The sequence below is a fragment of the Nyctereutes procyonoides genome, unplaced genomic scaffold (assembly GCF_905146905.1).
Source record: "Nyctereutes procyonoides isolate TBG_1078 unplaced genomic scaffold, NYPRO_anot_genome, whole genome shotgun sequence".
In the NCBI taxonomy this organism is placed as follows: domain Eukaryota; kingdom Metazoa; phylum Chordata; class Mammalia; order Carnivora; family Canidae; genus Nyctereutes; species Nyctereutes procyonoides.
This window is the reverse complement of record NW_026575048.1, coordinates 26,426,371-26,439,706: the sequence shown is the minus strand read 5'-3', so window position 1 is coordinate 26,439,706 and position 13,336 is coordinate 26,426,371. Positions and strand designations below refer to the sequence as shown.

General features: G+C 41.1%; 1 protein-coding gene across 3 annotated transcripts in view; it reads right to left on the bottom strand.

Annotated features, from left to right (window-relative positions):
- RASGRP3 (RAS guanyl releasing protein 3) overlaps positions 1–13,336 on the bottom strand; it is a 99,900-nt gene that overhangs the window by 81,886 nt on the left and 4,678 nt on the right. Inside the window, exon 2 of one of the 3 annotated variants that reach the window (XM_055327588.1) lies at positions 8,908–9,037. The exons of 1 other annotated variant lie outside the window; for it this stretch is intronic. The gene's annotated coding sequence lies outside the window, so the exon portion shown is untranslated. Of the gene's footprint in view, positions 1–3,298; positions 3,352–8,907; positions 9,038–13,336 lie in introns of those variants that run through there. One more of the 3 variants, XM_055327591.1, reaches the window with a different exon arrangement.

The window sequence follows — 13,336 nt, the reverse complement described above, 5'->3', positions numbered from 1 at the left end:
AGTTTAATATGAGAAGCACTAAAAATTCCTTCTAGAATTCTGTACCATCAGGTATATTAACTAAATCATTTATATTGAAGATATTTGCTTGCTTTTCACAAATAATAATGGTTTTTAAAACGAAAATGTTTTAATCCAATCAACTAAAATGTGTCAAAGTTAAAAGCTGGAGCCTATTTCCCTCCGGCTAGTCCTTGTGATCTTCACACACCAAGAATTCCATAAACTCTAAAGGCCATTCCAGTTGTAGAATCAATTGCTGATTAATTTTTTTAAATTATGAGTGGATGTGAACTGATACATTATGAAGAACTAAAATGTTAATGTTGGACAAAAAATGTTTCACTGTATTTTCACAGAACTCAAAGAACGCAGTGGTGCTTGTGGGAAAAAGGGTCAGTCAAAAATTCACTTGTTTTGGTTTTATTCTCTGGACTGTGGCCTTAGTAGCTGAAGAGCCAGCTCTTGCCCATGCCATCTCCGTGAGACAGGAATGGGGCTCACAGTCCAAACACAAGGATAGGAATACCCAAGGTCGATAGCTCCATGCTGCCTGGTAAGGGTTGGTTTTCTAAAACCACCTCTTCACAATTATATGGTTTTGCCATGTCATCTCATTTGGGACTTTGGAGTGAGAAGTTGGACTACATTTTTCTATACTTTTAACAACATATATATATTCCACATTATCATTAACTGACATGGCTATACCAGGCAACGCACTCTAAGACACAAGCAACCATGCATAGGGTTCCCTGCCTTAAGAAATGTTACATTCAACATAAACTCAGGAAATTTGTTCACATTACCAAAGCATTCTTTGTTTTAGAAAACCAGTCATCAAAGGATTACAAGAAATGTGTGCACTGCTGGTGCATTAAAAATGGCATTCAACCACCCAAAATTCAATTCATATTATTCAGGAACACATTTATTAAGTAACATAAACATGAGCCCGATTTTAGATCCAACTTACTGGCCCAGCTGGTCTGTGTCCTTTCCTTCGGCACAAAAAAGTGGGCAAGCAATTCTTCACTGCCTGTGATGGACAGGCTATTTCACAACTACCCCGCCCCCCACCCCAACTCAGGGCTTAAAGTAACCTGCTAAAAATAGCCCCTCAGCACTCACATTAGCGTCCTTAGTTGCAGGGCCAGGTGAAAACATAAACTGCTTGAAATATGTCCTGCATTCTAATTCCACAGGACTACCATTAGCTGAAAATCCCCGCTAATCCTCCTGACAATTCCAACATTAATAAGCATTTTCTTTTTTAACTGTTTTTCCAAACTAGTAGGAGAGGCAGTGTGTTGAGCATTGAGGATGTTGACACATTGGAACATTGGGAAGTTAGGATTCTCATTCCCTCATCAGCCACTCAGAAGCTGAGTAAGCCTAACCCTTTACATATAAAATTCCTCAATTGTAAACAAGAAATAATAATACCCAACTCAAAAGGTGGCTATATGGGCTGAGAATAAAATGCTGTATTTCAGGATTTTATCCTATAAAAATATTCAACGAGTGCACAAAGATAAATGTTAAGACAAACTCAGTGAGGCACATACATGTAATCACAACAAAAAAGGGAAAATAACCTAAAAAGAAAGGGAGGTTGATCAAAATAATCACAGTGCATTAATTCAGTGCTATATATGTCATGCAGTCAGGAAAAGGATGAAATGGGAAGATGGCTTTGTTGTAACAAGTGAAAAAAGCAAATTGCAAAAATCACTGTATATAAATGATTATTGGAGAAAAAATGAGTGGGAAATATCAGAAAGGGAGACAGAACATGAGAGACTCCTAACTCTGGGAAACGAACAAGGGGTGGTAGAAAGGGAGGTGGGTGGGGCGTGGGAGTGACTGGGTGACAGGCACTGAGGGGGGCACTTGATGGGATGAGCACTGGGTGTTATTCTATATGTTGGCAAATTGAACACCAATAAAGTTTTCCTTATTGAAAAAAATGATTATTGTTTTAAGCCCCAAAACCCCTCCCTTATATATTTAGGTCCATTTCTATCACAATCAAGTATGCTTTCGAATGCATAGAAAATATCAATGATATTTTCAATGATAATGGGCAATAGACATATATCCACTTTGAAGAAAATAAGACTTCCAAGTGTTGCAAGTCTTTCTTTTTTCACATTATTAATTTTTTATATTGAGTACATTTATTTATAATAAACCTCTGCTGTTTTTATAATTAAAAATTAAAGACAATAAAGACTGCAACGAGAACTAATTTACTGTAAAGCAGTTGGCACATGACTAGTGGGCTTTGATGAATGATTATTATAGTTAATTCTGTCCAGAAACTACAGAACTTCTTAAGTAAAAAGGGGTAACAGAAAGCAGGCCTTGGTCACATGTTGCCAGTTACGCTTGAGTGTGAACCTGATCCGTTTTATTTTTTAAGTGACCGTTTATGTTCTTGATTGTGGTGATGGATTCCTGGGTGTCTACATATGTCAAGACATCAAACTATATACTTACAATATGCACCTTTTATTATATGTCAATTATACCTCAACAAAATTGTTTACAAGAGAAAAAAAAGTAGAGCTAAAACTTTCAGCAATGATAAGATGACAGATGGGAGAATGAGATCAGAATGAAAGGTTTCTAGGGCCTTTGTGTTATTCAGAAAAAGATGTCAAGATGAAGACATTAGCATTAGACTTTAGTTTTCTGTTTGTTTTCTTAGCGTTAGACTTTGTTACATCAAAAAATGTCTTTTATGTGCAACCACTTACAAGAAAAGAAATAGAAGACGTAACTTCCAAAACACTAGAGGGGAGAAACTAGAATAAGGAAAACTTGAAAAGTCCAAAAGAATGAGGAGAAGAAAGGAAAAGAATATTAAATAGAAAATAATGCTATTAACTATTCATAGCATTATGGACTGCCTGAACTTACCAACAAAATGCAAAGACTATCATTAAATAACAAGCAAAAGGATGGATCCATTTTTAATCAGTTCAGCTCCACAAGTGTAGGGTGTGTGTGTGTGTGTGTGTGTGTACACAGAAAAGAGGATCAGGTGTCTTTCCTCAACTCAACCTTCTTTAACTGCTTTTCTGAAGCCTTGAAATTAATGGAAGGAAAGTTCTTTATACCAAAAATAACAAAGGGAACTGACTTGGTTGGGAGGGCTGAGGGTGGGGAAATGTAAGGGAGGCAAGGACAACTGGCAAATAGAACCATGTTTAGCTGCCAGAACCTTAGCAAAGGGTGAATGAAAAGTCCAGGGAGTTGTCTAGTGGATACCAAATGAGGCCACCCTTCCTACCTGTAGTGAGGCCCTCTGGCCAGCCTGGGGCTCACATCTGGGACCTCTAGCTCCTCTTCTCAGAAGGAGGTCTGAAGGTAAAGAGGCTTCCGCTGTCTGGCGGAGCCAGCACTCTTCTGAGAAATGTGAACTAAACATAGCCATGCCAGACGGGACAATTCATCCATTCTTTCATGGAATCTGCAAAACTGGGTAGATGGTTCTAATCAATCTTATCTGGAAAACAGATGAGAAATTCTTCCCAGAAGTTAATTCTTTAGTACTATTCCAAAAAGAGGCCACGTGGCTCCTCTGGCTGTGTGTGCTTGGCAGCGCTCTCCCAGCCTCTACTGATCTGACAAATGTTGGGGTTGCTGTGTGGGCAGTGGTGGAGGAGACCCTAGGTGACTGGGAATGGTCAGCCCTACAGTCCACTGCCCATGAAAGGCACCTCTACATGCCCTTCCCTGCCCAGTTATCTAGGAATCTGATCACTGGGGTGCTAACATAGAAACTGAACCAGACTAGGAATCAAAAGACAGAAAAACCATAAAAGACTATGACAGAGGGACACCTGGGTGGCTCAGCAGTTGAGCGTCTGCCTTCGACTCAGGGCATGATCCTGGGGTGCTGGAATCAAGTTCCACATTGCACTCCCTGCGAGAAGCCCGCTTCTCCCTCTGCCTTTGTCTCTGCCTCTGTGTGTGCTTGTGTGTGTCTTGTGAATAAATAAATAAAATCCTTAAAAAGGAAAAAAAAGACTATGACAGGGAACAAACAGGGTTGCTGGGGCGGGGGAGGTGGGCAAGGCATGGACTAAATGGGTGATGGATATTAAGGAAGGCATTTGTGTTGAGCACTGGGTGTTATATGTAAATCACTAAATTCTCCTCCTGAAAAACAAAACAAAACAATACAACCCAAAAGTCAGGATGTCTCCCATCAGCTCTGCCTTAACCTACTTGATGCTTAGTGAGGGAGCCCACTACATTACCAGTAGGGGTCCCCCTTAATCATCAATAAAGTGGGAATGACAGTATCTGTCTCCCAGGTTTTTCTGGAAAACTAACGAAATGAAGTACTTTGAAACCCATAATATAGTGTGGAAATGCAAAGTGTACTCATTTCTTACATTGGTAAAGCAGCTTTAAGCCTTCATAGTACCTCTGCCTACATAACACAGAGGAGTTATTGCCTATAGAGGAGGTTAAGGAGTCTCAGCTGACATCTCTGACACCACCTAACATGCCCACTCTTAGTGACAACCTCATCTGTCCCTCCTACCTTTGGAACTTCTTTGGTATTTTGGGCAAAGTTCATTGGTCCAGGGATGGGCATGGGCATGTGACCCAAAGTGGAGTAGTCCTAGTTCTTGTCTTGCTTTGGCCACATTTGAGTGTTTCAGGGATGAACATCTGATTTGATTCAGGCAGATGATTCTCTAACCTATGAGTCACTGCCCCATGCTTTTCAGACACGGAGCCAGAACATGCTTCTTCTGTGGTCAAGGCTTAAGATACAAAACCTAGAACCTATTAGCAGTTACATTTTCTGCTTTGCCTACACCATTCTAGGAGCTGAGTGGGAGTAGAGGGCTGGTGTTCACTTTCAATTAAATCTCTAGTTTTAAGTATATAATGCCTGCCTTAGCTGGGTTCCATCCAAGGATCAGAGTCTCCAGTCACACACCCCATGTTTTAACTTCTTGAGAGAATAAACCACCAGAATCCAGCAAAACAGTGAGAGAGGGGCAGTATCCCAACTGTGTGAAGTAGGGCAGGGGATCTGGAAAGCTAACTGCCTTTTAAGATTTTGAACCACTCCTCCTCGTATTGGCCTCATCTTCACCTGCAGTTTCAGGGTGTCTGGGCTACTAATTCCTGGGTCTTTGAAGGGTTTGTCAGTGTAAATCGGATTCATTTTCTGATTTCTATTGTTGAATTAGTAGCCAAATGTCTGTTTTCCAGCTTTCAAAATATTGTCACTGTGTATTTGTGACTTTAAAAAAACACAGCAGGGTGCCTGAGTGGCTCAGTCCATTAAATGTCTGCCTTTGGCTCAGGTCATGATCCCAGAGTCCTGGGATAGAGTTCCACATCGGACTCCCTGCTTAGCAGGGAGCCTGCTTCTCCCTCTGCCCTTTCCACCTGCTTATGATCGCTCTCTCTCTCTCTCTCATTCTCTCTCTCAAATAAATAAAAGAAAACCTTCAAAACAAAAACCAAACCAGAAACCTTTGACCTCATTTGAATGGGATCTCAGAAGGAAGAAGAGGAATTAAAGGTTTGTGTTACACCCTTCTTTAGCTGAAAACTCAAGGTCTGTACAATATACTCATCACTCTTTATAATACTCAATCCTCTTTGCCAGTCCCTGTGGGCCAGGCCTATCCCAAGGCTCTCTACTTTGGCCACCCTTCCCAGTCTTGTGCTCCAGATTTCAAAACTATCTCTCTTCCCATACCACCATCCTAAGTCACAAGATTATTTAGAAAAGCTCAGCTAGCCAAACTTTATGTCAAGGTATCAGGGATCCACTCGTTCCTATTTGGAATGGTCATTGTTTCTGAAAAAGTGAGTTGTGTTTCTTTGTATGCGTGTGATTTCAAAATTCATGTATGTTCACCACAAATGATCTGAAAAGTACAGAAAAGCTCAAAGAAAAAAAATCAACTCTAATCACACCATTCTTAAAATTTTATTTTCTTATGAATGTATGTGTGATAACCTGCAGATAGATGGTCCCAGTGATCCTCATATGGCTTATATCTCAGGGAATTTATAGCTAAGTTGATGAGAAATGAAAGTCCTGGAAAATGAACCATGCAGGCATCTAATGACTTGATAAGTGAAAGTAGTATCACCAAACATCATGTGATTAAATGTATTAGATAGATGGTGTGTTATAGTGTGTCTGAAGCGGGCAATGTCCTTGAAGACTGATGGTGTCTTCATCAAACAGGGCAGATATGTACAGGGTCTGGAAGCCTATAGGATTTGGACGGAGAGAAAGAAGGGGGAGTGGCGGAACCCCAGTCACCTAGATCAGCACAGGGAAATCCACATAGAGAGTGACATTTCAGGCAAAGTCAGGAGACTTGCTGGCTAGGGTCTGGTAGAGAGAAGTAAAAAAATAAAATAAAATGCTCTATTACACTGACGGCCAGGTGTGTAAGACATAGCTTTTATACAAGCACAAGGTTCTTTTCTAAAAACTGCCACCATCCTCAGGATGAGCACTGTGACTCTTCTGTCAAGCTCATAAATGACTAGGCAGGAAATTGACACCTGAGGCAAGTTTAAGCTGTTCTGATAGTGAGATTCTTTCTCGAGACTTTGGAATTGAAAGCAAGACATTTATCCATTTCTACCAATACTTGAAAAAAAACAAGACCATACTGAGGAGCTGATGGACATCCTCTATCCTGCACTTGGTGAGGTAGAGGTAGGAAAGGCAACGGGGAAGGCAGGGGAGGTGAGAAGAGCCTCTGAAGAATGGAGGTAGAAACCATCATGGTCCAGCATTGATGGCTTCAGGCTCTGATCACCTAGATTCTGGACGGAGGCCCTCGCAGTTCTCAGCTTTACTTCTTGTGCTTTCATGACAAACACTTTTTCTTATAACCGATATAACTACTTTAAATATATTTCCATTCATTGAAACTTGGCTAAGATCCCAGGTAGTGTGCAGCCTTGCATCATGGTGTTGCTGCCTCAGCATCCATTTTGTTTTGCCAAGTGGGACACTAGCCCCACTAGCCTCACACAAGGGCTTGCCTTAGATAACACCACAGAGTGACAGGTTAACGTGAGTTCCTTATAGGACTTCCCTAAAGCCTCCCCAGCCTCCCAGGGCCTTTCCTTATGCTACCCTTAGGTAAGACCCAGGGAGCTTACCAAAAGCCATACTTTGTGGTTTGAATCAACTAATCTGGCCTGAGCCCAGGAACCCCAAAGCATTCCACCCACAGCCTCTAATAAAGGCATTTACCCAGGTCCATGCCTGCACCCCGTCTTGACCTCCCTGTGTAGCCCCTAAGGTATGCAGTGAGCTTCATCCGGGACCTGTGAGTAGTAAATCTCTCTATTGTAGTGTCTGTTGTGGTCTTTTGTTTCGCTCGCCATCCAGCAACCCAGGGCTCTAGTTAACAAATGTTAACAAAATCACAACACCCTCCAAGACCGGATTATTCTCTCAAGAGTGTGGGGAGGTGAGTGTGAAGGGAGCAGAGAGCCTGCGGGAGAGCCAGCCATCAGCTGGATGGCTTCTGACAGAGTCCTGGATTTAGGTAAAAAGGACTGAGGATGGAAATACTAGTGACAGAAAGGGAGGAATGGAATGTGAGACACATTTAACAAGAAGGATGATCTACTGGGTTACCAGGAGGTGAAGAACAAGATGGAGGAAAGATGGCTCCAACCCAGATGGGATGATGTCATCATAAAAGGAAAGAACACAGGGAGGCTGAGTAGATAAGGGAAGAAGGGTAGGATTTTTATTTTGGACGGGCTAAGTTTGAAGTGATGAAGGAACATCGAGCAGAAACATACGGACAGATGCTTGGTCCTAGAATGCAGGCTACAATTCCCTCAGCGCTAGATAAGCAAGCACAGGGTTCTTTACATATGGAAGCCATGAACAGGCTGTCTGAGGGAGAAAGGATTTTTTTTTTAAGATTTTATTTATTTATTCATGAAAGACACAGAGAGAGAGGCAGAGACACAGGCAGACGAGAAGCAGGCTCCTCACAGGGAGCCCAACAAGGGACTCGATCCCGGGACTCCCTGAGGATCACCCCCTGAGACAAAGGCAGATGCTCAACCACTGGGCCACCCAGGCATCCTGGGAAAAAGGATTTAGAGAGAAATGGAAGACAAGGATGTCTGGTAAATGGCTGCAACTGAGGACAGAGGAAAAAAAAAAAAACACTTATCAAGGCTGAGAGAAAACAGGAACAATGTGACACCTCAGATTTCAATAGAGGATGATTTTAGTTTATTAAATGGTGCAGGGATCAAGAGGAATAAAAGTGGGAAGAGGTTATTTCCCGCATCATTTAGAAAGTTTCTGATACTGTATTTTCAGTGGGGTTGAGGACAGAGCAGCTGATTTCATGTGTTTAGAATCTTGAAAGAGAAATGAGAAAACAAATGTGTGAGGTTTCCAGAAGACACACTGAGAATTTCAGCAGTGGAATTAGAGAATTCAAATGGGTAATTAGTATGGGCAGCAGATTTTTTAGGCAGTCTGGGTTGTAGTTCCCACGGCAAAGTAAAAAACGTGAAGGTTTTAAAGAAAATGTCCTAGAAGTAAAAGAAATCGAGAAAGAGGACCCTGAAGAAGGATGGGTTCATCGTGGGGGTGGGGTGGGGGTAGAGGTTGTTTCAGATGCAGGAAACACAGATGTGCATGCTCCAGGTGCGGCACACCTCTTGGAGCAGCATGCGGCACAGCCCCCACCCTTGGTCTTGGTTGGTGGACCTCCATAACCAGAGAGACAGCCCCCCCCCACCCCGTTCCCAGCCAGAAGGAATTACAGGAAGGGCTTCCAGAAGAGGGAAGTCACGGGAACACATTATTCTCCCGGTCTAGACTCTTGTCCTTGAGCTACACACATAATTTCCACTCACCTAAATGTCCTTCAGTTCTCTTGCTGACGTGTGGAACCACCCAGTGCTCCTCGTGCCTGAAGGCTAGCCAGTGCCTAACTTGGCCACCTGCTCTTCATTTACTAGTGGTTACAAAAAGCCGTGGTCATACCTGCAAGATCCAAGAGCTCACAGCACTCACAAAGATACAAAAAACTGAGTCAGAAAGTACCCTCTACATGCAGAGACCAGCTGCGCATGCCTGCCTCCTGGCCTTCCACCCCCCAGTCCCATCCCCCCCTCCACCCCCCTGCCCCTGGAGGCTGCAGGGAATAACACAGACCTATAGCCAAGTCCCTGCCACTCTGCTTTTCTTCCCCCCCTGGAGACCTGAGCAATTGTGCACAAACCTCTGCCTCATGTACTCACATATACTCCACTGCAACCTTTCTCTCCACCTTCCTCTCTGCCTACTGTTACTTAGGAAACACTCACCCTATTTGGGAACAAAAAAAGATCCTAATTATGGTTACACAGTAAGAGCAGTGTCAGATGTACTTCATCCTTAAGGAAAAGGCAAATCCAAAGTTCAGACATACAGATGCAAAGGCCTTCTCCACCGACCAGTCATGTAGGCAAGGGAGCCTCCTTAGAAAAGAATTTCATCTGTTTCCTCACTCTTTGGTGAATTTGCTTTCCTACCAATATTCAGGGACAAACTAGTATCTTTTATACTAGTTCCCATGCCCGGTGCAACATCTGATGCTCGCTTAGCTCCTCTATCAGTGCTTGTTGCTTTGGACATAAGGTGATTTGTGCGTTGTGCATGTTCTTTTTTGTTTTAATTATTCATATATAATCAATGTAATTATTGACATATTATTAATGTAGGATATAATATGCAAATGGAGAAGTCATACATTAATAATTATACTTCATGATGACTGCATTGCAATAATGTAATCCATGTTCATGGATTAATAATTTAATCCATGTTCATAAAAAATAAACCTGATTTTTATATAAAGAATAACAATTTAATGTAATATACTGTGAATATAAATATATTGTAATAATTTCATTGGAAGTACACGGCACTTTAGGTGTGCATATCCAGTCACTATTTGTGATTTTGTTTCTATGGGAGAAACGGAAAGTGAATTCAGAGGGCTGAGAAAATTCTTACAAGCAAGCTTTTGGTGCACTACCAAGTTGCCACTCATGTGATGGGTGGTCATTATTTACATTGTGAATGTCTTTAACTTTTATTTTGATTTTAGAGTTTTCTGACTGCTTTAAATCTAGCTCTCATAAACAAACCCTCATGGAATAAGAAATGAACCCAAACTACGATTCAGTCCAGGGGGCTGGGACTTATTGCCAGGACTTCGGGGCCCTTGTCTCCAGGACTCTGCCATTGGCGGAGCCACAAGAACCTACAGAGTCTTTTAGTTTTATCCACTTCCACCAGTTCTATTTTTGTATCCCCATATTTAGCACACAGAGCTATCTTTATCGCTCCAGCTGACTGGCATGAGAGTCCCCAGGGCATAGTAGTTATACAGGATTATTGAAGCATACTTCCTATTCTTCAAACAAGACAATGCGGAATGCAGAAAAGACATCAGCAAGGGATCACAATGTTAGAAAGAGTGTATGTGTGTGTGTGTGTGTATGTATGAATAACTAAAGATTTCTTTCTTTGTACTAAGTTTTATGCATTATTAGAAACAACGTTCAAAATGCTTTCTGGAAGTTCGTTTTAGGCTATGTAATGAAATCCACTCGTATGCCTAAGTTCATGTGAAAACATCATTATGAAATAAAGTTTCTTACAACCCAGATTTCAAAAATTGGGAGTTTTTAAAGACCTCTATTACCCTATTCTCAAGTGAGGCATCCATTAGTTACACAGTCTAAATGAACAGTTGAACTGTTCTCATAGGCCAACCCGGCCAATCTTTTGCTTGCTTTTCAGTTATTCAGTTTTCGTTGATACTTGTAAGAGTGGCCGGCTGAATATATCACAGAGGAGAGGACGGAGTCCTGAACAGGTAGTAGGATCTCACAGCCCAAACTTCAAATGCTATTTATGTAACGATAGCTCTTCTGGTTTAGATTTGTCTAGTACAGGAGCCACCAGGCACCTGAATCCATTCAGCACATAAAATGAACCTTGTCAGAACTGAGATGTGTGCTAAGAGTAAAATACACACTGGATGTCAAAGACCTCTCCTTCCTCCAAAAGAAACGTAGACTATCTCACTAACACTCTTTTATATTGATTACATGTCAAAATGATAATGCTTTTACATACTGAGTTAAATAATTATATTTTAAAGACTAATTCTATGGGGGTGCCTGGATGGCTCAGTCAACTAAGTGGCTTTCTTTTTATTTTTTTTTTAATGCGGCAACTAGAAAATATAAAATGCCATTTGTGGCTCACATTGTGTTTCTCTTGGACAGCACTGGTCTAGAGGACTCCACAAAAATAGCATGACCTGTAAGAGTTCTTTAAGATTGGAAGCAAGAGCTGCTGCAGAATTTTACTCCAAATCATGCTAATCAGAGGAGAATATGACTTGCAGTAAAGGTTAAAGCATGCCCTGCATGTTTAGTTCCCCCACCCAAAGAATTTTAATGGTACCCAACCTGACAGTGGAGTGATGCTTATGAACACAGCCACTAAGGGAAGAGAAATCCTACTATGGTGTATTTACTACCTGCCTCACCCAGCTCTTTCCTGATAGATAACACAGCCTACATTTCAGCTCAGTGGTTACTAATTGTGCTCATTCCACTGGAGAATGAACCATGAGTTTGAGTTTTTGTTGTTTGTCCCCCCAACCACTGCTGCTAAAATGAAGACCAGGGATCATTTCATGGAAAACAGAAATATGAATTTGATATTTTTACCTCAAATAGAAAATAAAACTTCTAGGATTTTATGTATGGGCAGCCAGTGGCTAGTTCATTATTCAAGGAGCATTAGTAGCGGACACACATGCACAAGGAGAAGTTCACACTGACCCTGAGTATTAATATACATAAAAAATTGAGCACCAAATCCTTGAATATGTGATTACTAGATTACTGAACCAAAAACATATTTGGGAATCACTGCTGCCAGCAAAGAATTGTGTAACTGCTGGTAAAAACAACAGCAATTTCAGGAGTGGATTGAAAACAAAACAATACTATCTTTGTAATGTTCTGAAATCGTTGCATGCATAAAACTGAGACTGGCTCCTTTGCATTTCCCAGTCTGATCTGCTGACCATCTTGTCTGCCCATAATTGTTTTCTGCCATTCATTTCCTCCAATTGTCAATTATTACTAAAACAATTATGAAAAAAAAATGTGTGTGTCTTTGTTTCCTGTTGCTGATGAATATAGTGAAGTCACAGACCAGGCTAGTGCATCATAATCTTTTCCATTACAATGAATTATGCTGTCATAAACAGGATACAGCTCTTTACTGGGCAAAGAGGCCGTAAATGGGGCTGAATTAGCACAGACATTATTGTCAGCCGTGACAGCCATGACAGCAAGAAATTAGAACACTGGGACTTAGCTCTCTGCTTCTTAAAGACATGCTGTTTTTGGCTCCTGACTATAAGGGTAGTACATGCTTGTCTTGGGGAATATGTTTATCCCAGAGACAAAGCAGAAAATAAAAATCCTTATTATCCCACTAACTAAAGACTCCTATTGTTAATATATTTTTTAGGATTTTATTTATTTATTCATGAGAGACACAGAGAGAGAGGCAGAGACACAGGCAGAAGGAGAAGCAGGCTCCCTGTGGGCAGCCTAATGCAGGACTTGATCCCAGGACCACGGGATCAAGACCTGAACTACTCAACTACTGAGCCACCCAGGTGCCCCCTATTGTTAATATTTTGATATGTAAATTTTTAGTTAACTATTTTTCATTAAACATATATAATTTTTAAGAAAAGGAGATCACATCCTATATATAATTTTTTTTGCCTTCTCGTTTTCATTTAACATTCACTATAAACATTAAATATTTTAATGCAGTTTAATAGCTATATAAAATTCCACATTGTGGAACACTATTTGACAATTTCCTAATTCTGTATATTTGTGCAAAGTTTATCCGTTACAAATAGATAAACATTCTTTTACATACGTGTTGGTCTCAATCTACGAATATTTCCTTAGGATATATTCCTGAAAGTTAGATTATTTAACTTTTGACTAAAAACTATACTGTGGGGATCCCTGGGTGGCGCAGCGGTTTGGCGCCTGCCTTTGGCCCAGGGCGCGATCCTGGAGACCCGGGATCGAATCCCACGTAGGGCTCCCAGTGCGTGGAGCCTGCCTATGTCCCTCTGCCTATGTCTCTGCCTCTCTCTCTCTCTCTCTGTGACTATCATAAATAAATAAAAAAAAAACACAAAACTATACTGTGTATCTTGCAGTAAATATTTAGAAGAAAAGG